Source organism: Phyllostomus discolor, chromosome 6, assembly GCF_004126475.2.
Source record: "Phyllostomus discolor isolate MPI-MPIP mPhyDis1 chromosome 6, mPhyDis1.pri.v3, whole genome shotgun sequence".
Lineage (NCBI taxonomy): Eukaryota > Metazoa > Chordata > Mammalia > Chiroptera > Phyllostomidae > Phyllostomus > Phyllostomus discolor.
Window position 1 is genome coordinate 45,112,012 of NC_040908.2, and position 25,120 is coordinate 45,137,131.

General features: G+C 37.2%; 1 long non-coding RNA gene across 3 annotated transcripts; it reads right to left on the reverse strand.

Annotated features, from left to right (window-relative positions):
* Positions 1 to 4,146: 4,146 nt before the first annotated feature.
* On the reverse strand, positions 4,147 to 22,735 carry LOC118501121. Of its 3 annotated transcripts, none has more exons than XR_004903715.1 (3): positions 22,439 to 22,735; positions 17,161 to 17,288; positions 4,147 to 8,656 (listed from the first exon to the last, which is right to left on the reverse strand). It is a non-coding gene; the product is annotated as an uncharacterized LOC118501121 (long non-coding RNA). The 3 variants fall into 3 exon arrangements; XR_004903716.1 differs by lacking the exon at positions 22,439 to 22,735 and adding an exon at positions 18,349 to 18,462; XR_004903714.1 differs by lacking the exon at positions 17,161 to 17,288.
* Positions 22,736 to 25,120: the final 2,385 nt, after the last annotated feature.

Below are 25,120 nucleotides of genomic sequence, written 5' to 3' on the forward strand. Positions count from 1 at the left end.
TTCCCCCTAATAGATAGAATTTGAGGCCCAGAGTAGTTAATACACTTTTCTGGAGTTACACAGCTAACTAATCAATGGAGTAGCCACTAGCCACATGTAGCTATTTAAACTTAAATTAATTAAAACTAAATAAAATAAAAAATTCTCTTCCTTACACTTTACTAGCCACATTCCATGTGTTCATTTGCAGCATGTATCTAGCAGCAACCATGTTGGACAACCAGGTTACACATTTCACGGCTGTCTTTTATACTGGTTCTTGTTGGCAGCCCTACATACAGTTGTTTCTCCACTAGACATGCCCATGTGCTGTGGAACCAAGGCTCTGCCTTTCTCTGTTCATCCTCTTTCCTGTCACCCTAGGCAATATGGAGCCTGTCTTTGAAGAGCTTTGTGCTTTACTCAAAGAGCAAAAGCTTCCATTTCTAAAACAACCAAAGAACAGTTTAGAGCCATTTTAGAAGTTAATGTAATAGTTTCTTACATTTATGTTGTTAATACAGGCTTAAAAGGGGGCTTTCTTATGTCATTCTCTCATTGAAGCTTCAAAATAAGCACTAATGAGAGCAGATATAATTACACCCATTTTATAGATGAGAGGGCTGAAGGTGTAAATGTATTGTATAAGTAACCAACTTGAATCAACATGTCAAAGCCTAGACTAGACAACTCATGTATGTAGGGACATATTGGAGGAATTCAAAGAAAGGAAGAAAAATTTCTCTAATTTTTATTGTCTATTTCTAGTCCATGCCTGATCTAGGAAAAGCAGAATGAATAATGAATGAATAAAACACGGTTTCCGCCCTCTCAGAGCTCATAATTGAGTTCAGTCTCCTATTTCAATGGGTGATGTATAAGTTAGCAAGTAGCAAGTGTCATGGTAACATGCAGTTGCCTAGCACAGGGCCCACCACATAGTAGGCATTCAGTAAACACTCATCGAAGAAATTTTTGTGTGCATGTAATCAATGTGCAGGCAAGGGAACAAGGCAACGTATATAACAGTTCAAGACTCTGACATGCGACTCCATCTCCATCTATTTATGTAGTCGTCAGCTAATATGTACACTGACCTCTCTCATTGCTTAAACTGTTTCTCTGATAGCAATTTTTATATAAACACATCTTTACCTCAGGAAATTGGCTAAAGCATTGGATTACCAAGAAAGGCTAAAACTATTGTGGGAAACAGCAAAAACAGTTTGCATTGAAAGTAAAAATAGGAATGGTGGAATGATATAGGACCAGTCACAGACGTCTAGCTGTTGGATCTGTGATGAGAGAGCCTTTTGGAAAATGTTTGGGAAGATAAGGTTGTCATTGGATTGGGGGTATGTCTGCCACTCGACCCAATTGGTAGTAGAAGAAAAAATGTGATTCTCTCAAAACATACTGAAAAGCTTCTTGAATAAGTCCCAACATCCTAGAAAATTTTTGAGTTGCATACAAACTTTACCTGATACAAATTTTGTAAGATACAAAATGTAATGTCAGTGTCTCACCGGGAAGATCAATTCTGCTTTTCAAATTTCAAGGCAAACTTAAGAATTTGGTAGGTATATGCTTTATTTATCTATACTATTCCAGTAGAGAATAAATGCACAAGCAAATATATGAATTATGTTTGGGAATATTTCTAATGTAGTTCCAATCAGAGATAAAAATGTAAGTGTAAGTGGTTTGGCACTGTTGTTTTCTGACACAAGTCTTCTCAAACTGACATGTTCATGGTCGGTAAAGGGGAGGCCGAGACAAAGAGACAGCCCACAGCTGCCCCAGGAATTACCTATCTCCTTACCATTTGAGTGATGCCACCTTCAAGCAGATAGAGCATAAAACCTTGAATTAAATGGTGCTGAAATCTAATACCCATGTGTTTCTCTTTCTCTTGCCCAGGTCCTGCTTTAGAAAGCAACATAGGTCTGATATCTTCAGAGGAGCATCTACAACTTAAAGTAAGACAGGATGAGAGGCCCTAGGGGATAATCCTCCAGGAGCCTAAATGTGGATTCTTCCAGCCTCTGGAATGTGCATTTCTATAACAGCCTCTAACAGATCTCCCTGCCTCTTGCCCTTGCTGTATGTGTTGCACCTGTCTTATTCCTCTACAAACTGGCTCTTCATTGCTTACAGAATGAAGTACCAGTTCTCTAGCCAAGAAACCAAGGTCCATTTAAAACCCAGTTTTTCACTTCTCCATTTCAGGCAAACCTCTCTGCTCATTACTTTATAATTATATTTAGATTTAGAACTCTCTAAGGTTTGCCCATGCCATCTTCCCTCCAGGAAATTGAGTCCTCAGATCTATGCATTTCCTTGGCCTGTGGTAAGATGCAATACTTATTGAATGAATAAATGGATGGATGGATTTCATCCCTGTGTTTCTTCCAATCCCCACTCTTCCATAAAACGTCTACTTTACCTATACCTTTTGCATTTATCTAGCTCTGCTTTGAATCCTAGACCATTTGTCTTTACCTACTATTTGGTAATGAACATATGCTGAGTTTGTTGTTAATTATTCACTAGCTAACTAAATCAATGAGTGTTTATTGAGTGCCTATTATGTAACAGGTTCTGCACTAGGCACCAGAGATAGAGACAAATAAACTTCTTGTCCACTGTAAGAAGCTTTTGGTCTAAAAAGGAAACAGATGAGAAAAATCACCAGTTATTGATATAAAAGATAAAAACAGAGAGTGTTAGGCAAGCTCCTTGGAAAATCCAGATGAGGGGATTCAGTCAAGTCTGAGAGACTCAGGAAATGTTCCCCAATGTATGATCTTAAGGTTGTTTTATTTGTGTGTGCCTTTTCTCTTCAAGTTTACCTGGACAGGAATTTTGTTTTGTTCAGGGTCTCATACTTAGGGACAATTTCATCCTTTGAATTTTGAGTTGCCTTCCCATGATTAAAGAGATTTCATACCTTTATCTCCATTAATTCTTGTAAAACTTGTCTTACACAGCAGGTTAGGCAGGGGATACCACAGGAGCCAAGAGCAGTATGCATTCAATCCCATGGCCAGTGTGCCATGGAAAGATTACTTACAAGGAAGGATTTCTGATCCCTTCTAGAGACCTTGCAATACCACTGAACAGTTTGAAGGGATAGGGTTATTTAAGAGTAGCAATGGTTTTCTGGTCTATCTTTGATAGCTCTGGCCGACCCAGGTCTGGTTTCTAGAGGAGTGAAACCCAGTCACTCAGTGTAGGTGGAAAGACACGTGGAGAACCCATCTTCAAAGGACATCTGGGGATGTAGGTGTGGATCAACAGTTACAGCAAGGGGCATTCTTTTTCAAATGCAGTGTAATGAAGTTATAGGGCAGGAATACTTTCAGCTACAGAGGAGATATAAGGTCATCTCAGGAATAAGGAAAGAAAAGACATTTATGCTGACAAAAAGAAAAAGAGACTGATATCAAACACTCTTTAAGTTTAAAAATGAAAGTTAATTTTGATGAGTTTTGGTGTCAGCCCTCCTGCCAAAAGAGCTTTGCCTTCTAAATGCCAGCTGACTCCTCCCTCACCTCTGCTAACAGGGTTTTCCTTGTCTTCAGGAAGGTGCTATATAAATATGGCAGAAATATGTTCCTGGATCATAAGAGAAACAAAAGATCAGCTTTAAGTTGCAACATAGTGAAAGTTTGTAATCCCGGCACTTTTCTCAGGATCTCAGTTTCTAATCCTTGAAGCCACTTGGTGAAACCCAAAAATTACATGGCAACCTCACTAATAATTTAAGAGCTGCCAAAAGAAAAAATATAGTCCACCCACTTCTAAGGAAAGATCCATGAGTCACAGTGCTAAAAGCTCCAGTCTTTAGGTTGCAAATGTAGAAAGAAGCACTGAGAAGAAAATGCCCAAACTCTTCTGAAATGAAAATAAACCCGGTATGTCAAAAGCACACAGATTTGTAACCATCACTCACTCAAGGAAGGTCCCAGGGTACTCATGAATCTGGGATGGTCCAGACTTAGGTTTTCAATTTTAAATGAGACAACTTTCTTGAACAGAGGGCCATTAAAATATTAGAAACATTTCCTTTCTTTATGTTGCTGTTGATTTGTTTTTACCCTAGAGACTACTAAAAACACACAAAGCTTTTGGCTCTTAAAATATGTCCTAGTAGCTTTTTTTTTCCCAGAATGCTTAGGTTGCAAAGGAGTGAGACCTCCCACCAAGTTATGCACATGCATGTTAAAATGGATGCATTAACTACTCCCCAGTAGTTTGCTAGTCTTTTGTGAACTGTGCCATTTTATCCCTGTTTTGAGGAGCACATTGTGGGGGTTGAGAGCCTGGGTTTGAGGGTGGGCAGACTTGGGTTTGAGTCCTGGCCAATCTGATTCCCAGTTCTATGACCTTAGACAAATGTTTCATCAAAGAATGGTTTCTTCATCTGCAAAATGATGATAACACAGCCTACCTCATGGGACTGCTAGGAGGATTAAATGAGATAATGTATATGAAGCCCTTAGCAGGGTGCCTGGCATATCATCAGTACTCAATAAATAGTAAGCGTTACTTTGCTACTACTGCTATTTAATACTACCATCATATAAATAGCATGGAGTTTTGGTGAATCTACATGGTGATCTAAGACACCAGACTCTTTCATGCTTCTAGTGATGGTTTATGGGTACTTGACAGTGCATTGAATACATGTGGTGCTGTGATCATGGGGATTAAGAATCCTCTGGATTTCTGTAAGATCTAATGGATAGTGTGCCCTTCTAGTGGAGGCAATTAGCAAGAGACAAGAAGACATTGAAGCATAGTCATCATAAGCTGATAAATTATTTCATGCATAATAATGAGAAACCTGAAGGTATTTAGCAGAAAGAAGGCTTGGAAGAAATAATAGAGTCCCTTTCAAATATGTGAGGGGCTATGGAGTCTAGTAGAGGTTGGACTAGATCAGAGTTTCTCTGTCTTGGCTCTGTTGACATTTGAACTAGATAATTCTTAGTTGCAGGGTTGTTTTGTGCCTTATACAATGCTTAACAGTGCTCCTGGCCTCTTTGCCTAGACGTCAGTAGCATTTTTGGTAACTGTGACAACCAGAAATGTCTGCAAACTTTGCCAAATGTTTTCTGAGGGACGAATCACATTTCTGTGTTTGAAAACCACTAACCTGGATCAGAGTAGAACTATGACTAGCTTAAGAACATACCCATGAGGAAGGTATATGTTCATCCAAGAAAGACCTTATTAGTAACCAGCAAGATCTCACAACAGAACAGGCACCTCAGACAGCAATGTGCTCCTGGTCACTAGAGGCATCCAAGCAAAACTGAGAGACTGACTTTTCTAAACAGAGCTTCTATTTTGAATAGATTGTTGGTATTCATAATTTCTATGTTCTTACTTCTCCCATACTCTGTGTTCTTTTTAAAATACATTTCTGTCATCTCAAATGGGATCCCTTAGCCTAGCCCAACCTCAGCACACAATTGTGAGCAGAGGACCAACATGCCAGGGAAGGCGCCAAAGCTCTGGACTGTGATCTGCAGCCATTTGTGAGTCCTGAAACCTTTCTATGCCTCAGGCTCCCCGATGCTTTTTCTTATTCAAATCCAATATTCTGTGGTTCTGGAATGTTGTTTCCTAACTATGAGGACAAACCTTAAACTTCCTTTGCCACTTCTTCTCTTTTCTAATTAATGGTATAACTGATAAAGCTGAGAAACATCCACTCAGACCCAGATATTGTGCTTGCTGAGGTGATTAGCTCTTAAAATCTGAAGGAAAGGAATACTTCAAAAATTTACGAGCTTTGGATGAGATACAGGTGAATATTTTCTTCCACTAACAAGGAACATGGGGGATCCTGAAAACTGTTTCCTGCAAACAATAATGCTGTGCACATAGAACACAAGTGGTGTACAATGATTGCATTAAGTGAGATGAAGTGTCCTGCTGTGTAGTGGATTTTATGCCTAGACGTCCAGAATTTACTCTGATTTCTGGAACATATCATGACTCCGAACTATTTTGAGTTTGTGATACATTTTTTTAAAAATATAGTCTCTAACAAAGTTATGTTATTCTATCATAGGACCTTCTTGCCATATGGCTCCCTGACCATGCCTTTCTAAATTGAAATAGTATCTATGTATGCACTTCTTATAAAGCTAAATGTCTCCATTGCAAAGATAATAAACAGATTTTCAAAGAGGATAACATGTTCTATAATTATCTAATCCACATTTACTTCTTACAATTTAATTAACTATGCCATCATCTGCCTAACATGTATTCACATCTGAGGTCCAGAGATTTGCCCTGCCTGATAGCCCACTTGAGAAAGATCAGACTAACAAACCAAGGACAGAACTAATCCAAACACAAAGGGGCTAGAGGTAAGATAGAGATCATGACAAGAGGAAAACAAATGCTTGAACTTCTCATGCAAAGCTGCCACATACTTTTAGATTTACAGGAGGTCCTTGGATGACATTGTTTAGTTTAGGATTGTTTCATTATGACATTGATGAGATGGGTAGGAACTTAACTCTTGCTTATATCAATTAACCTGTGGTAAAATAGTTTAGTTATACTTCATTTGACCATAGTGCCAGAAACCTATCGAGGACTTTAAGTGAGAACTTGCCTTACTATTAGCTTTTTTAAAGTGACTGTATTAGTCAGAATAGGCTAGGTTATGAGTCAGTAAGAAATGACTCACAAAATTTTAGTGGTTCACAACAATAAAGGTTATTTTTTGCTTATATTCATCTTGGGTCAACTTCAATACTCTTTTCTGTTGTTTTCACTTCAGGACCCAGACTGACAAAGAAATTCCTCTTGGGGACTTTGCTGGTCATTGACAGGGGAGAAAAGAGGCCCTGGGGAGCACACAGTGGCTCTTAAAGCTTCTGCGTGTCACTTTCCGCACAGTCCACTGGTTATAGCAGGTCTCATCGCCAAGCTCCATCAATAGGGAAGTGAAATACAATTCTTCTCCAGGGAGGAGACCATGACTATTTGTAAACAATAACACAAGCTGCCATAGGTCCTTTCTTGCAGAATTAATCACTGCTCAGAAACAAGCTGAACTGATGTAAGCCTGAACACTGGAAGCGTACCTGTATGTTTCCATTTATGGATGCAGAGTTTGGAAGGGCATTTCTTTGTCTAACAACTCCCCCTTTCCTCCTGCTGAGTTGGGTGGGGACTCTGAAGCTCTGTCATCTTCCACCCAGTCCCCTGTTAACTTTGGGAGAGTAGGCACTGACTATGTTTCTTGATGGAGTAGGGATGGCAGCTGCAAACCGAAACACCATGTTTTCTCATGTAGTTTTCCCGTCAGTGCTTCTATAGGTGTGTGGCCACCTGGCTAACTAACCACTTGTAGAGCCATTTAGAAATTCGTGTGTCTGGCCTTATTATGGCAAGGCTGTTCCACTGGAGCCAAGCACGAGCATGTGGCACTGATGAGCTGCTGTCTGTCTAGTTAGTTTGCCTTTGTGCACTTCTCTTTCTTCCCAGTCCCCATTGCTTATGACATATGTGTTGTTGACATTGTGTCAGAGTGAAAATCTCTCATTGACTGTAAAAGGAGAAAAAACAGGTAAATGTGGCATGCAACTTGTCTGCATAAATTTCCTATGTTGCCTTAACCCTTTGTGCTATAGGAAAACAGCTCATATAGGCATTTTCTTCTTTGCACATCAGAACACACATGCACTGTTGTTACCCCCTCTGTGTCATAAAACAGCATGCCTCCTAAATATTTGGTAAGCTGCAACTCTGCAAAAGCTCCCGAGTATCCTCAAAGAAAAAACTTGCAGCTCTAAGACTAGAAGATGTCAAATGCTAAATGGCCTCTTGTTTGGGCAGCCAGAGGACGTATTTAGATTTGAAGTCATCATCTATAATCTACTAAATTTGTGATTTTATGATATGATTAGGCAGGCTCTCCTCCACAATGGCCTAAAAATAAGATAATGTAATGGAAACGGAATTCATTGGATACATATAAACAGTCCTTACTCTGAGACAGTGGTTTCTCCAGGTCAGATTTCTTGTGATTGGCAGGAAGCTGTGACAGCTTGTATTGTATGTTCCTTAGAGGAACATGGGTAGAAATGGTCAATTAGAACTGCCACTCAGCCTCTCCTCACATCAGCTGCTGGTGGACTGCCACTTGGGCTCTGAACTAGCTGTTAAGATGGGGAAATCTTGCTCCTCATTGTCACTAGGTTAAGTGGGGTGATCCCAGGAAAATTTTAATTGCCTGCCCACATACCTAAAGTTACAATCCAGCACAAGTGAGAGAACTTATGATGTGGGATAATTCTATGGGCTAGAATTAGCCAACCTTCAGTGTAGGTACAGGGTAATTTTCTTAGTGGAATATTTCCTTCTAATTTTCATCATAAGCACCGAGGTAGGTCTGGCCTCGTGTCCCACTGCACAGTTTCCTCTTCTGTACACAGATATCTCCCTTACCCCCTGCTATACACAGCTACGTATAGTGACATAGCCATGCACGTGATTTTCCTTCTTCTTTCTTCTTCCAATGCTCTGATTTCAAGGTGAATGGGGTCAGTTCAGAGAATAGCTGGTTGGAGTTGGCCCTTTTCCGAATTTCCTTCTTGAGTTGTGAGGAGGGTCGTTGCCAATTCATTCATCTCACCCTGGATGTCTATTGTAATGTTGAAAAAGAAAACAGACAGTGAGTCCAGTTCAATGTGGAAAACTCAACAAACAGGTGGGAAAGACATACAAAAGTTTCATCAAAGCCATTATGAAGAAAGTTTTGTACTGATGGCAAGCTGGAGGAAATTAAGTTTTAGAGTTGAAAGCAAAATTTCCTTGAAGCTGTCTTTGGGATTAAGTAAGTGGAAAAGATTAGGAGAGAGACAAATAGATGAGAAAAGGGATAGAAGAGAAGAGAAATGAAAGTGGGGGGCCTAGAGAAAGAGAGGAAAGAGGACTGGGGGAGAAGGGAGGAGAAAGCATTTTAATCAGGAAAGACTGGTGGAAATGAAGGAAAGGCAGTCTCTCAGATATTAAAATAACCCGGAATCTTCCCTACTGAACTGAGTTGAGAGGAATAAGGAAGCACCTAGGTTGGGCATGGGGTGAGCTTGGGCAGAGGAATGGGCGAGCAGCAGATCTTGAAGCAGACCATGAACATGTACAATATATTGAAGCACTTTTTCCAGGGGGCTCCTCCCTCCTGTAAGTCAGGGTCTACTCCACAGCCTCCTGGAACCCAGATGAAAATGGGGTAGCAAAGAGACCCCTGCTAGTGCTATTGGCTGATACCTTACATTACTTATCTTCCAGATACTGCTGAAGCCATCAGGCAGGAATGGTCAGGAGGCCCTTGCCCTCCATCTGCTTATGCAAGAGGAAGATTCTACAGCAAATCCTCCCAACCTACTCCCTGTGATCCTGTCTGTGGCTCTCACTTAAGACAGTTCACATTGAATGGGAGTTTATTTGGGTTAATTCTGTCAGAACATAAGTGCCTTGTCCTTTCAGATACAAATGGCTGTACTGGGAACTTGGGTGGCTCATTTCAAGAACTGATATTTATTGAGCTATCATGAACTCAGCCTGGACTAAAGCTGCAAAGAAGCCAGAGACTAGTTTGCTAGTTCTGGAGGAGTTTGTGCCCCAGTTAGGAAGAAATAACAAGCTCACATGAAACAGTAACAGGTGGTTAAGGGCTTATAGTCAGGTGATAAAGAAGTGACCATACTTAGAGCACGTGGAGGTCACTGAGAGTGGGGTTGCTCTGAGATGTCCCTTGGAAGAGCTCAGTACTGGGCCGTGGAATGTGAGGAAGAGACTGAACAGAAGAGGAGAGCCAGGAGAACACCCTAGGTCAGGCTTAGGCAGCTTGAGCATGCTGGGGAAATTGGGAGTGACATGAACCTTTGGAGATGAAACCTCAAGAGTTGGAAAGGACTTGTTAGCACATGAGTGTTGCTATTGGTTGAACACCAAGTGCTTGGGTTTTGCATCCTCTCTATGATAAAAGGCCCAGGCCTGGTATAAAAGACTCAGGCTTTGGTAACGATTATTGAATGACTACTAAGATCCTACATATATAAAAAAAAACTAAAGGCAATTCTTAGAATATAGTAGGTCCTCAATATATATGTTTGGGTATAAATGAATCATCTTTGGAATTATGGGAAATTTTCTTTTTTCTGTAGAGGAGGAAAGATTACCAAGGTGTGTTGAACAATACTTATTTCACTGATTCATCTGCCTTTGGAGAAGTTGAACTTGGTTGTCCAAAACCACCTTGAACTCAAAATGTCCAAAATGAATTAATCTCCTTCCCCTAGAAACCTAAATTTCCTTTCAACCTTTTAAGAATTTCTAATATAATGGCAACTCCAGACACCAAAATGCAACACAATCAAGGTGTTTGGAAGGGAGATGTGTGGAGAAGCTTAAGAGAATTAGAATATATGGAATATATTTTCTTTTTTTAAATATTTTATTTATTTTATTTTTAGAGAGGGAAGGGAGGGAGGGAGAGAGAGAGAGAGAGAGAGAGAGAGAGAGAGAGAGAGAGAGAGAGAGAGAGAAACATCAATGTGCGGTTGCTGGGGGTTATGGCCTGCAACCCAGGAATGTACCCTGGCTGGGAATCGAACCTGGGACACTTTGGTTCCCAGCCTGCGCTCAATCCACTGAGCTACACCAGCCAGGGCTGGAATATATTTTCTTTATACAAGCAATAAATATTGAGTAAGAACCATTGTTGCTAAACTGAAGTCATTTACAAATGAAAGATTACTATTTTATACTAAACATGCATCGAGATATTTAGAAAGAAAGAGACAATAATTAGGAAGGGATCTTAGGGTCTTCTAGTATCCATGAAAATCATGGAATATAGTAAAAGTAGTATTTTCCCATGACACTTGGTTTCCTAAAGGTCAAGAAGAATTAATGATGGCTCAAAGGCTATGCTTTAATTAACTTAAATACATTTCTGGGACATGGTCTCAGATGAGAAATCTTCACTTAGAGAAGAAAGGATTAAGGCTTCCTAATTTAGAATCATTCCTGTCTATGAAAGTGTTCAAGGGCTAACAAAGCTTCTTTATATCTGGGGATGACATCAGGAAGAACTGAGATATGAAGAAGACATCTGTGACAGGGTGTAACATCTCTAAAAAATTTTATGAGCTGTATTTTGGAACTCTCCCTTTTTTCTTTTCTGCCTCATTGTCTATCAAGTCACTGTCCTCTTATCATTTAAGTAATTTTTGAAATGCTCCTTTGGGTGTATGAAGCTTCTCTGACCTGTCAGGTTTGTAAGGGGAAATTTTGTGGAAATTCTTTGTACTTTACACCATAACTTACTCAATATATACCAATTACCTTTGAGCCTCTGAAGTATTACTGGCAATGTCATAAACCCTGGAAAGTGGGGCAGGAGTTCACTTATTTGTTTATGTTTACTAAGTAGCTGCTGGGAAAAGCGCTGGGGTATAGTGCTGAAGGAAGCAGACACAGGCCTGCCCTTGTGGGTCTTACATTTCAGTGGCCATAGCAGTCATAGAAAAATGCACATCCCACTGTGTAATATAATGACAGATAATCATCAGTCTAAGAATGGAAAGAAGGGTATAGGTATGATGATGGCTGCGATCCTATAGTTATATTTATGTGGGTGGTCAGGGAAGGTTTCTCAGAAGAGTTTACATTTGTCAGAGCTCTGAATGAAGCAAGGGGAACATTCAGTAGACATCTGGGCAAACAGTCTTCCAGGCAGAGGGAACAGTCTGCATGAGGGTTCTGAGTAGGTATCTCCTCGATCTGTTCAAAAAATAGTTGGAAAACTATGTGGTTAAAAATGGAGAAGGGGGAATAGAGAAGATGAAGGTGAGATCAGAGAAACAGCAGGTGGCCAGAGCACATGTTAAAGGTTTCTGGTTATATTCTAAATACGATGGGAAATTATTGAAGAGTTTTGAGTAAAGTAATGATATGTAATTGCGGGAGAATAAGGTGGGACAGAGCGGAAGCCGAAAGAATAGAAAACCAATAAATCACAGACTTTTGAAGAAGCCACAGTCTAATGAGAAAAAAGACATATCAACAAGTGCTTAGATTCAAATAAAGAAATGCCAAAGTGCAATGGAGTAAAGTTCAAAGAGCAATAAAAATAATCTTCACAGCATCCAAGGATGGTTCCAGACAAAAATTACATCTCAGATGTATCTTGAAGACTTAGCAGGGATTTTCCATATGGAGGAAAATAGAACAAGCCCTTCAGACCAAATGACCAGTGAATTCAAAAGAATGGAGAGGCACAAGAGAATGTCATTTGTTCGATGACACAAAGGAGTTAGGGACAGCTGTATGTTGGGATCTCACGTGAGCATGGTGACTAATAAGAAAGATGGTTGGAAAAGCTAAGTCATGGCAGACCCTGGAAGGCCTCATTGTTCATGATTTTATTGTGCAGACAATGGATGAAGAATCATCAGACTTGTGAGCAGCAAAATAAATAATGGCACTCATGTTTTGGGAAGATTGCTCTTCCAAAATCTGGGAGAATGGAGGGAAGAATATCCAAGGACTCCTTCCACTCCCTAGTGGGATATTGCTTCACCAGCCCACTAAAACTGAGCTTTACCCTACTCACAACAGATGGTAGAATCCTCCCCCAAAGAAAACCCAAGAACTATCAAGAAGAGGACATGGACACAAGGTTAAAAAATACAAATACCCACTACAGTATCTTAGGCTATGCTCTTCTAGTGGGCAAGGGGTAAAGTTTCATACATCTTTATTTATATTTAAGTAAGAAAGCTATCCTGGCCCTGTTGATAAATAGGCACTCTGTGGTCTTCAATGACAGGACTAAAAATGGTTATGAGGTTGATAATGTTGGGGATGATCTTTTCCAAATGATAGATAACTGTCTGTACTTAGGGAAGGTCTTTCCAGTGGCACGATGGACTTAGATAAACTTCTGTCAGCCTCCCCACTCCTAGGATTCTATGATGCAGCTCTGAGGTCTGACACTACAGTGTTCTGAAGTGAATAATCACAGACATTGCCTTGTTCAATGGTGTCACCTCCAAATATGACTCTTAACTCAGTCCCAGGGCTGGTAGAAATTCTTTTTGCTCAGGGATTGGCATGTGAATAGTAGTATTTCAGGTAATGCTCTAGAGTTCTCTGAATGGGCTTTAGGAGCAGTTTATGGAGAGGGGAGATGGAGGAGCAGCTGTATGGACAGACATTCAGAGAAAAGTTTCCATTCTTCCCAGTTCCCTGAGCCAGATCAAGTTGAAAGCATGACCTGCTGAGTTGCACTGAACATGTAATTTTGCCCTAGATAATTTCTTTGATATCAAAGAATCAAGTTTATACAAGCCTAAGCCACATTACAAACAACAGTACTTCCTGGGCTGAACATGAGTAATTAGCTGTGAAAGTGATGGCCGTTTGGCCCCCAACCCACACTGACGTTTCAAGATGCAGTATATAAAGCCACATAGTTTTCATAACATAAAAGGCTAGCCTCTTAATGAACATCTTATCTGGGGAGCCCAGCTATGATATATTTCTAGAACCTCATAATGATCACATTTACTTTATGTTTTGGTACCCTTAAACTAAAAAAGGGGAAGGGGGTGGATGAAGAAAAATTTCAAATTAAAGATTTGTGGTAAGACCAAAGCAAATGTGGTGTCGCCATGTTTAAATGGACTGCAGAGCAATCCACGCTATTATTTCTTATACATGTTCAGCAAAATCTCTTCATTTTCCTTGAAGCACAGCAGATCCAGGAATGAGAGGTCTTCTGTCCTACAACTGCCCATGAGCATTGTTATGACTGTGCATAAATTCCAGAGGCCAGGATTTCAACCAGGGTAGAAAAGACTATAAAGGTTAGAAACCCTTTATTAATTACTGTGCAACCACTAGGTTTATGAATGGAGTTGAAAGTTCTGAATAGAAACAAAACTAAGTAAGTAAGTGCTGTCCAAAGCACTATGAGGAAATTTTTTTTCACAGTAGTGGTGGCCAGGCAAAGAAGACAGAAAAATAAAAGAAATAAAAACTCTGCAAGCCTCCTGGGGGGTGACAGTGGCCACTAGCAAGTCATGGTAAACAGGAGTGCACTTTCCGTGCTAAGTAAATAAACTTAATTGTAAGCTTGTAGGCCGTAGAAAGTATAAACCAAGAGTTTTGTCCCAAGGTCTGAAATGTCTCCATTGAAAGTTCATGGAAACGAGAGCTGTCTCTTTAAAAATCAGAATGGAACTGGCTGGAGCTTGTAACTGCCCAGAACAGAGCCCCAGGGGCCAGCAGTTAAAAATATGATTTTTATAAACAAACCTGACATTGCAAACTTAATGCAAAACTCCATGCATATAGTATCACTTATGTGTGCAACTTGTTTAAATTAGAACTGCAGGAAGAAGGAAGTGAAATTGGCACATTAACTTTTTGTTTAACCATGTTTTATATACACTGTTGGTATTTTGAAGTAGATGGGGATGTTCCCTAGCCCTTGAAGAGTTAAGATTCTGTGGGCATTTTCTTCTGAAATTTTCTATGCCTAATTTTCGAAAATTCAGTTCTAAATATGTGCTCTGTACATAAAATATTCTGGGTGCAAAATTTTACCTTGGTACAGAATTCCCAGGGGTGCCACCAAATTCATTACACTGAACTAAACTTAGAGGAACATTATAAACAATACTTAACTAAGGTCCTTCTCTTTCCTCAGACTTGAAGATTAAAAATAGAGGTTCCTTTTTTTTCCTCTGCAAATTTATTAGCCAATATTCCCTCACTCCAATTCAATCTCCTTTGGTATTTGAAGAGAAACCACAAAACACTAGTTCTTAATATTGTTGTAAGCCTCACCCTCTTGCTTCATTATATCTTAGGTTAGATCTGCTTTTAATATGCCACTTTGAAAGTTTAATTAAATTCATAACAGCTCAATTCTATGAATTTGGATTACACTGGATATCAACACAGATTTGGGGAATTGTGAAAGAGATGTAAAATCTCTCTTAGAGTTGAATGGTTGGTTTACTGATAATTTAAATGGAAAAGTCTGTTTCTTAAACACGCAAAAATTTAACATGATTAAAATTTATTTGCTTTTAGTACAGTCATTCCAAAAGATCGTGTGTTGCTTTTGAAAGTGTTGTTCTGAAGGACACGGCTCTTATCTGCATTTGGATCACCTTCCCTGCACATGAGGTCAGTTTCTGTGTGTTCTTAACACAACCCTGAATACCACTGCCTCACTCCACAGAGATCACGTGGAGGGCTATCCTCGGGGAGGGGGCGTGGGGGAAAAGGTACAGGGAATGAGAAGCATAAAAGGTAGGTACAAAACAGACAGGGGGAGGTTAAGAATAGCATAGAAAATGTAGAAGCCAAAGAACTTATATGTATGATCCATGGACAAAAACTACGGGGGGAATGCTGAAGGGAGGGGGTTGCAGGGCAGAGGGAGATAAAGGAGCAAAAAAAGTGAGACAACTGTAATATCATAATCAATAAATATATAGTTAAAAAAGAAAATTCAAGTGGGTAGTTTGTCACCCTTTCGGTTTCTATTCTTAAGCTTGTACCCATTTTTTAATTTTTTAGTTGGGTAAGAAGATTTTGTTGCTGTTGTTTATTTGCATGTAGTTCTCACTGCTGAAGCCATCAGAGTTAAGTTAGCTCATGTCCCTAAAGTGTGCAGGATAGCTAAGTGTGGCCAGTACAGTTTCAGCTTTGGAAAAGGTTTACCAGATGGTATGATTTTGAAAAGGTTTGGTCATTATCTTGAATATGATACATGTAGTACTTTCAGCACGATTTCTCTGAAGTGATTAACCAGGGCATTGCTTATTTCCACAGTGCATTTCTGGGATCTTCTTAGAAGCATGTGCACTGTACTTAGTTCTGTTCTGTTCATTATACGGGGTCTCCTTAAATCTTTCCTCTATGATTTCGTTGTTGAGGATTAACAAACATTTTTTTCAGCCCCTTACTCATTTGTAAGACTGTGTCCTTCCCCTTCTCAGAGCCCTTCCTGTGTTCAGGGAAGAATATGTTTGGAATGTATAAATTTGCACCTCTAAAATATCAAGAAGAAAACACAGCATGATTTCAACCACACAGAAGATGTTAAATTCCATTTCGAACTGGAATAAAACTGATGTCAAAATGGAATTTAACATCATGTGATTTAGTTACGCCCACAGGAGTCTGATACTGGGAGGTGAAATAAGGACAGGGCATCCCGTTTAGCTCTAAATTTTGCTGGGTTTTGTGGGATTCAACCAAACCTTAAATGCCTGAAGACATCTTTTCAGATTAAATTGCAGAGGGGAAATATTCAGCTCTGGGTCAGTTTACACTCGGATATTTTGTTTTTATCCTCCCAAGTTCCTAGTAGTTATAGAGATGCTGGCAAAGGGAGAAAGGCTTCATGTGAATGTATCCTATTCAGAAATATTTCTGAATGATCCCTGCCAAGGTTTTTTAATGTGTTGTCCTTAAAAATTCAGGCTCATATTTTGGTCAAGGTTGGGACAAAAATTATTAACTTCTCTCCTCTCTCCCAAGTGAAACCATGCCTGGCTAGTAATTTACTTGCATTAGGAAACTGGGTAGGCAACTCATCCTACACACACCCCATCTTCTCATTGGATAGTTTAGCACATCTATAAATTCACTTTGATGAGTTCAAACAGAATTTCATATGTGCAGGAGAATAAAATATCGTCGCCTGATTGTTGCCTATCTGACCTTGAATGTAAAATGGGTGTTGAGCCATAATTTTTGGGTCTCTCATTTGTGCAACATAATGAAGAGTCAGAAAGGATTTATTTTTAAAGACATTTCACGAGTAACATTTAGAAGCACATTAAATTATTTCCTATAATCTGTGCTTACTACCTGTCGATACTTCAGAGAATATTTTTCTCGTTCCTCGTGCCAACAGAAAATTGGATCTAGCACAGGTATCTATGTTGATAGCTTATGTTGGATCCTGAATTAAATGTTTTTCAAAACATTAGTGGTCGTGTTTCATTACTGTGCTTCATGTTAACTCTCACTGACTCTCACCAGCTGATAATGTTCTGCTTAATAAAATACAGCCTTTATTAAACGGCTACGGCCACTTATATTCCAAGGAAATACTTTCATAGGACCTGTCTCTGTGTAGTTATCTTCCTATTTTCTCATTCTGTCCTAGAGTGGCAACAGCAATAATTACGTTTGGGCATTTGTTGATGTTTTGATCTTTGGTGTGAACAACCTATAAAATCCTGAAATAAAAAATTCATCTATGTTATTGTCAGAGCTTAGCCTCATATTCTTTCTTCTTTTACTTTTTCACCCTTTCTTTTTTCTTCTCTAAAAAGTACATCATGATTAGTGAAAGTATTAATTTCTTTTCCAGCTGAACAATAACAAAATTTACTTCTATTAATCAGGGCTATGGTTAGCTTTGAAAATGTATGGCACAATATCTCTACCATTTGTTTATACATTACTCTGACTACAATTCTTTTCTATTTAATGTAGAAAAATTGAACAGTGTAGCAAAAAACAAAGATAAAAGTATTATTCCTCCCTATGTCTATTACTTAGAGAAAACAATGTTTTTAAAAACATTTTGGTGTACATACCTTAGTCTTTTAAAAATGAATTTATTTTTCTAAAAATGATGGTAAATTACAAAAGTATTAAGCAACCTATTTTATTCACTAGAGGAATTGTCTATATTTTCACATGATGTTTTCTTCTACAGCACAGGATTATAATCGAAGCATAGTATTTCATGATACGATCCCATTTGGTTATTCAATTACCTATTTTTATTCATTTAGGCCATTTTCAATGTCTACCCGTTTATAGATATTGTCATTTTTGTTTTACAGGATATCAATTTAATTTGTATTATAAAAACTGTAGTTTGTTAATTTAATTTACCAGCAACAAATCTCATCTACTTTTATTATTCATTTTGTAACTTTCTGACTCATGCCATCTGCTTATTTTTCATATTGGTATGCTTGTCTTTTGTTTGTAATTTGTATCAATTATGAAAAAAACCCTTACACATTAGGGATATACAAACAACCTTTGGTAAGTTGTGATTTTTAAAGGAGATTTTCCAAAATTGTGTTTATTTTCTTTGTAAGGTTTTGCCATAAGTTTGTGTACAATGTTTTCCATCCCTAGAAATCTACATATATTTTAACCTACAATTATTTTTAGTGGTTTATGGTTGTTTGCTTTTAATTCAAAATGTAATGTATTTCTAATTTATTTGAAGTATGCTCTGAAATTTATCTTTCCTAAATATTAGGGAGTTATACCAACCTACTTGTTAAGTAATCCATCCTCTTTTTATTGTGAGACAGTTATTAGTTGGTCAATATTTTCACATTTTTAAATGTTTATACTCATTTTTCTTTCTTGTGTTATTACATCAGAACTTCTAGAACAGAAATAAATAATTATTGAAATATTAAGCTAATCTTGTTTCTGAATTTAATGGAAATTATTTCAGTATTTTGCAGTAATTGTGATTTTAAGAATGTGTATGCTGTGATAGACCTTTTAACATTTAAAATATCACCTTACCATTCCTAACTAGCTATTTTTTTAAAATCAGGGAGGAATGTTGAATATTATCAAATTCTTCTACAAAGCCTATGAAATAATAGTACTTTTTAATACTTTAATTTTGCTGTAATATACTCATTATACTCATTTTTCAAAAATAAATGTAATTTTCTCATAATTTATTATTCTTTTAGCATAATGTTAGATTCAATTTGGCAGAGTATGTATGTGGGTATTTCATTCACAATATTTATATTCTATTTATTCCTTCTTATGTCTTTTCAATACTAGGTTTTATAAGCAGAGGTATGAGAAATTTGGAAAATAAATTAGAAAGATTTCCACATTTTTGATATTTTAAAATTACTTCAATAACAAAGAAGTACAATTCTTGATGTTTTGGAAACACTTTGTTGTTGATGTATATTTTACAGAGTAGAATGTACTGATCTTTGATCTTTTCTAAATAGCTCAGTTAGTTGCACTCATGTAACTCACACCCAAATACAGATATAGAACACTCCCTCCATCCCGGGAGGTTTCATCAGGCTGCTTTCTGACCGCTCCACCTCACATTCCAGAGGGGTGTGCTTTTATTTCCATCATCTGCCTGTTCTTGTACTTCATATAAACCAAATCACACATCTGAGATTCATGTTGTTGCATAAACCCATGGTTCACTTCTTTGTATTGCCAAGTCTTCGTCCATTGCATGAATATACCCTGATTTGTGTATCTATTTACGTATTGATGAAATTTTAGTTCTTTCCACTTTTAGACTCTTATGAGTAGAGTTGCTTCGAACATTCTTAAACAAGGTTTCTCATGACTATCTGTTTTTATTCCTCTTGGGTAAATACCTAATAGTAGAATTTTGGGGGCATATGATAGGTAATCAGTTTAATTTAACAGAATCTGACACTCTGTCAGAGGTTATAATTTTTACAGTCTGACCAGCAGTGTATGGAAATCTCATTTGATTCATGCCTTCACTAATATTTGATATTGTTTATTTTTTTTAATTTATTAGGTATGTGACTATGTCATTGAGATTTTGGTTTGCATTTTCTTGATGACTAATGCTATTATCTATCTTTTTATGTGTGTTTTTCTGCATTTGTGATCTTTTGTGAAGTATCTATTAGAGTTTCTTTTTTTTTGCTCATTTTAAATTGGCTAGTTTATCTTTTTTTACTATTGGGTTGTAGGAACTGTTTACATATTATGGTTACAAATGCTTTGTCAGGTATATGTATTGCAAATATTTTTTCCCTGGCTTCAGCTTGTTCATTCATTTTCTTAATATTTTGACCTAATGATTAAGTTTTAAATGGAACAGTGAAAAATATATATCATATTTTATATATTTAGTTACATCGTTCATATTTGCATATGTAGATTATACTTTTTATTGTTAATTAATATTAAGTACTTGAAACTTTGGTTTCCTCTTTGAATAAAAATTCATTTAGAAACAAGACTTTTCGTACTGAAGTTTTAGAAATTAATTTATATTTTCATTTGAACCTGTTTTTATTCTACATCTATTAAAAATATAATATGTATTATTTCTAATATTTTAACTTTTCATGAGGGACAGTGTGATGCGCAGATAAGACTTTTTTAGGAATACAGGGCATTTATTCCTGATAGAAGTGCTTCAGGTAGATAGTCCTTAGCGGGCGGAATCCTTGGGGGAGTGCCTCCAGTGAGGAGCTGTCCCACCCAATGCCACGCTCCCTTCTCTGGTTCATATTCCCTAACTCACAACTCTGCTACTCCCTCCATTTAATCCTGCCTCCTTTCCTTCACTTCCATAGATTTTGCACCTCCTAAATGCTAATCTCCTTCTTAGAACATGCTTCCCTGGAGGCTGTATCTGCGCTAATTGCTAGATTGGTGTGTGTTTGTGTGTGTGTGTGGTGTAACCAATTAAATGATCAAATTTGTAAATATTACAAGAGTATTGCAAAAATAAAGCAAAAGCAGTCATAAAGAACAACAATGAAAGCAAAGTGTATTTGCTGACATGGTTATTGAACTAAGTATGCTTGTATCATTTATTTCTTTATGTTTATGCTTTGGCTGCTTGATTCATCAAAAAACATTGTCTTAATTCTCTTCTATTTGCTTTAAATAATTATGCTATGAATATTTCATATACTTGTTTTATATTTTATGTTTATATAATATTTTGATATAATAATATTGTGTGTATAGAGCTTAGCAATATGCATTATTAGTGAATTTTACCCTGTATCACCATAAATTAACTCTGTCTGTGTTTTTGCCTTAAATTTATTTTACATTATTGTTGCAACTCTTTCATTTCTTTTTACTTACATAGTTTGTCTTTGTGCAGCTTTTTACTGTTAACTTATTTATATTTTCATCTAGATATATTGCTATTAATTGAAGTAGTTAATTATTTTAAAAGTTGCTTTCAAACAATGTGTTTTTAAAAAAGAATGCTTAACTGTCTCACATTGTTGTTATAACTGATATATTTGGCCTTCTGACTTTCTATAATTTTGTTAGTCATGAATAATTTCTTATTTTATTCTTTTTCTAAAATTCAGAATACAAGCCATTCTTTCTTTGTTATATTTTTTCTAGTGTATTAATTACAGTATATTTTATTTTAATTCAATTATTGGTTATCTTTCACTCTTTGGAGAGCATCCTTTAATGTTTTTTGTTTTGATTTTAGAGTAGAAAAATAACAGATTTTAATCTCTCCCTATATAAGAAGAAACATTTATCAGCTTTTTATTTCTTTCAAAATCTCCCCAATTTTTGGATTTTAGTGTCTGTTAATGTAATCTGGAATTTCCAATGAAGATTATCATTAAAGTTTTCCTCTCTGTATTACATATTCTTTTAAAAATAATTTAAGTTCTTTAAAAAATAATTTAAGTTCTTAAATTTGTCCTTCATTTCATAGATTTAATTTTTTGTTCTTTATAATCCGGTATTTTCAACCCTCCCCATTTTTTAAGCCTGCTATGATCTTTTAAGTTTTCTTCATATTGTCCTTATCACTCCTTCTCATTGTACTCTGGCTTCAGTCTATATTATTCTTATGGTTTTTCCTCTCCTGAACCATAGAATTTATCTACTTATACTTGAGTATAAGAATTTTCTGAAATAATAAGGAATATTTTCTTCCTTTTGATATTTCAGGGTATTTTTCTTTTTTTTCTCTAGTTTTATTAGGATATAATTGACATAATATTATATAAGTTTAAGGTTTACAATATAATATTTGATATATTTATATATTTCAAAATGATTACCACAATAATGTTCTTTAAGAGAAGTGACTTGTTATTTAATTATGTGTCCTATACCATCTATAACTAAGCTTTAGACATCCAGGAGTTCAATAATTTTGATTACTTGATTATAACTTTAGAACTTAGAATAAACTCCTACCTAATATCCTCAACTCTAACTTTTATATTCTTAAATCCAGCTGGAAGGTCATGTCTTAATTAAATACATATATTTACATATATTTTCCTGCTGAAAAATTTTTTGTGACTTTTAATGCCTATGGATAAAATCTAAAGTACTTGTATTGAACACTCATCTTTTCTGCCTCTATTTCCAAACTTGTCCACCACTCTCCAGACATGCCACATAATTACTCATACCTACTTATTTACCCCAGCTGTTTCTCTTACCAGAAATTCTGTCCTTGCCTCTGTGTTTAAATGTTTAGCCGATTCTTAGAACACACATTCAACCCTTTCTCTTACAAAAAAATTTTCTTGATCACTTCTTCCTGTCCTTTATCTGAACTTTCAACAGTTATCACATATGTGTTCCATTGGGTACATACCTTTTATTACCTTGTATTTGTGGGTTATGTTGGTGTTTGTATCTCATCTCTCTTAATCAGAGGATGGAATCTAAAGGCAGGGGTTATATCACAATCATTGTTGTTACTGTTGTGTTATATGATTTAAAAGTCTGATTCCTAGCAGAGAACCATGCCTTCATTGAGTCTATCATAAATGTTGACTGATGGATAAACATGAAATTCACCCATGACCTTCAGGCATATCTATTTCTGGTCCTAGTGACCCATTACCAAAAGCTGAACAAAGTACAAACTAGTGTCAAAAGCAGTCTGTAAACCAAGCACATCTTATAAAAGGGATTACTTCCTAGTGTGTAATGAATTTAATGTTCCAGTGACACTTTAAGCAATTATTTTTGTTTCCTGTTTTAAGTTGTGACTCTTCAAGAAAGCATTGGCATGTTTCTTCTTCTTTTGTGGCTTCACTGTTCTTTGGCAAAGATTACTTGTATTTGTCATAGTCTCTTAACTCAGCTTTGAGAACCAGAATTTAGACTGTGGTTCCCACACCTTGATCACTTATTAGGTCCAGAGGCTTTTAAGGCTAAGTCAGCCATAGTAATGGTTTACATGACTAAACTTCTTGGCAAGGCAAATGACATCTGCAGAAAGATGGGGAACCTTTAAAAATTTTGTAAATCAGTTACCACAGATGGAGCTGGTGATTTTCCTTGGCATTGAATTTTATGTCACACAAAGATCTGTGCTCTTCTAAAAACATTACCACACTTTGTTGACTCTTTGTCAAAAGTTTTGACAGTTTGTTGGCACATGATATATCCCTGCACCTGTCTAGAGGAACTTAAAAATTTGTGTATTTAAAAGAAATATTTATAAATACTTCAGCATTTAACATGGATTTGAGCATACTTAGTGATTATTTAAAACACCTAAATTTTGAAATACAATCCTAAGTCTTTCTGGGCAAGTGATTAACTCAGTTTCCTTGGCAAGTCGTAAGAGGAAACAAGCAGCTACTTCCAAATCACCAAGCAGTTTCTTTCAGGGAGTCTTTAGACTCATTAACCTTCTTTCTCTTAATAAGCATTTAAAAACCTTTGAATTGTTCATCATTTTCAAAATGAGGTACTCAATATGCCCTTTAAAAGTTCGTTTCCTGTGGAAGATCTTTTTAAATCTACAATCACAATACTGAATATTCGTTCCCATTCTGTCTATTGACATGTCATTAAATGAGAAATGTGGATTTTTTTAAATCAGTATACAAAACTGTTGAAAGACCTTCATGTGTTGGCTCCAATATCCTAACTTTTTTCCCCAAAAGAGTTATCTGTAACATCTCCCTAGTTGGTAATTAAGAACAGCCATGTTGAAGGCACTCTTAGTGAGTGAGAAGAATTTTTTATCTAGGCCCATAATTGAGCATATTGTTTTTGCCATCGTGTGGTAGGCAGTTAGGCAGACTTAGTCGAGCAAGGACAATGGCCCAGGTATAGAAGGTCACCAAGGCAGAAAGCCCAAGTACCCAGTAAGGGGCAAACTAGGAAAACAAGGACCTCACCCCCAAGATAACACTTCCATCCCTACCATGTCACTGGCCATGTGTTTTAGACTCCCTTGACATTTCATATCTCTGGCTATGGGGTCGGGACCTTCCCCTGCCATGTCACTAGTTATGCAGTAGACCCCTGTGGGGAAGGAACAAGGGTCCAAAGAGTGGCCTCATGAATTCCCATGCAGGCCCTTGCACAACTACTCCCTTAAGAATTAACCCTTAGGGATAACATCTAGGCCTCAGTTGTGTTCAGTTCCAGGCCCAGAGAAGCAGGAAAAACCAGACTGGCAATGCCATGGCTGACATCAGGACCAGCTGCATTGACTAATGACCCCCTGCCCTGGTGCCAATCAGTTAGTAGAGACCACAACCCTAAAAGGACACACCTGGAAATCTGATGAATATTCCATTGATATTCTGCCTTGGTATCTCTTCTAAAATCCCCACCCTTAAAAGCCCTTAGGACAGAGAATCTAGTGCACAGCTCTGTCTACAGAGCATGCCCACACCTTTCCCTACCACTTGCCCCTAGGCCTGTTTTCCTCGCCTCTCTCTCATTCCTAAGCTCCAAGGGCCCTTCTTTTGCTTCTGTAATTTGTTCCCTGAGCCCATTTCTTCTATAACTCACTTATTCAACCTCTGTGACTTTCTAAATAGACTTTCTTTTATAGTTTGAGTCTTGACTCTGAATTCTTTCTTAGCCACAACTCAAGTACTGAGGTTGCTGAACCAAGGTCCAGTCTGATTCCCTTGGTCTAATGCCTGGTTCTGTTTCACCACCAACAACCCCTACCACTTTATTTTTATTATTTAAAAATAGCTTCAATATTTTAGAAAACAAAGGTTGCTATGCAGTATTAGTCTTTTCACTTCATTAATCACAGAATTTCCTGAGACACAGCATAGCATGGTAAAATTGGACTTGGTTCCACTTCTGACTGCTTGTTACCTGTCTCTTTAGACAAGTCACTTGTTCTCCCTAAGTCATCTCATGTAATTCTCATACAGAGTGGATGTAAGGATCAAAGAATATGCATGTGTAAATCATAAATTGTTATTCTTGTTGACTGGGGAGAAGAGCCATATGTAAACTACTGGCTATTTCAGGATAAAGTTCTATAATAAAACATCATTGAGGACAAAAA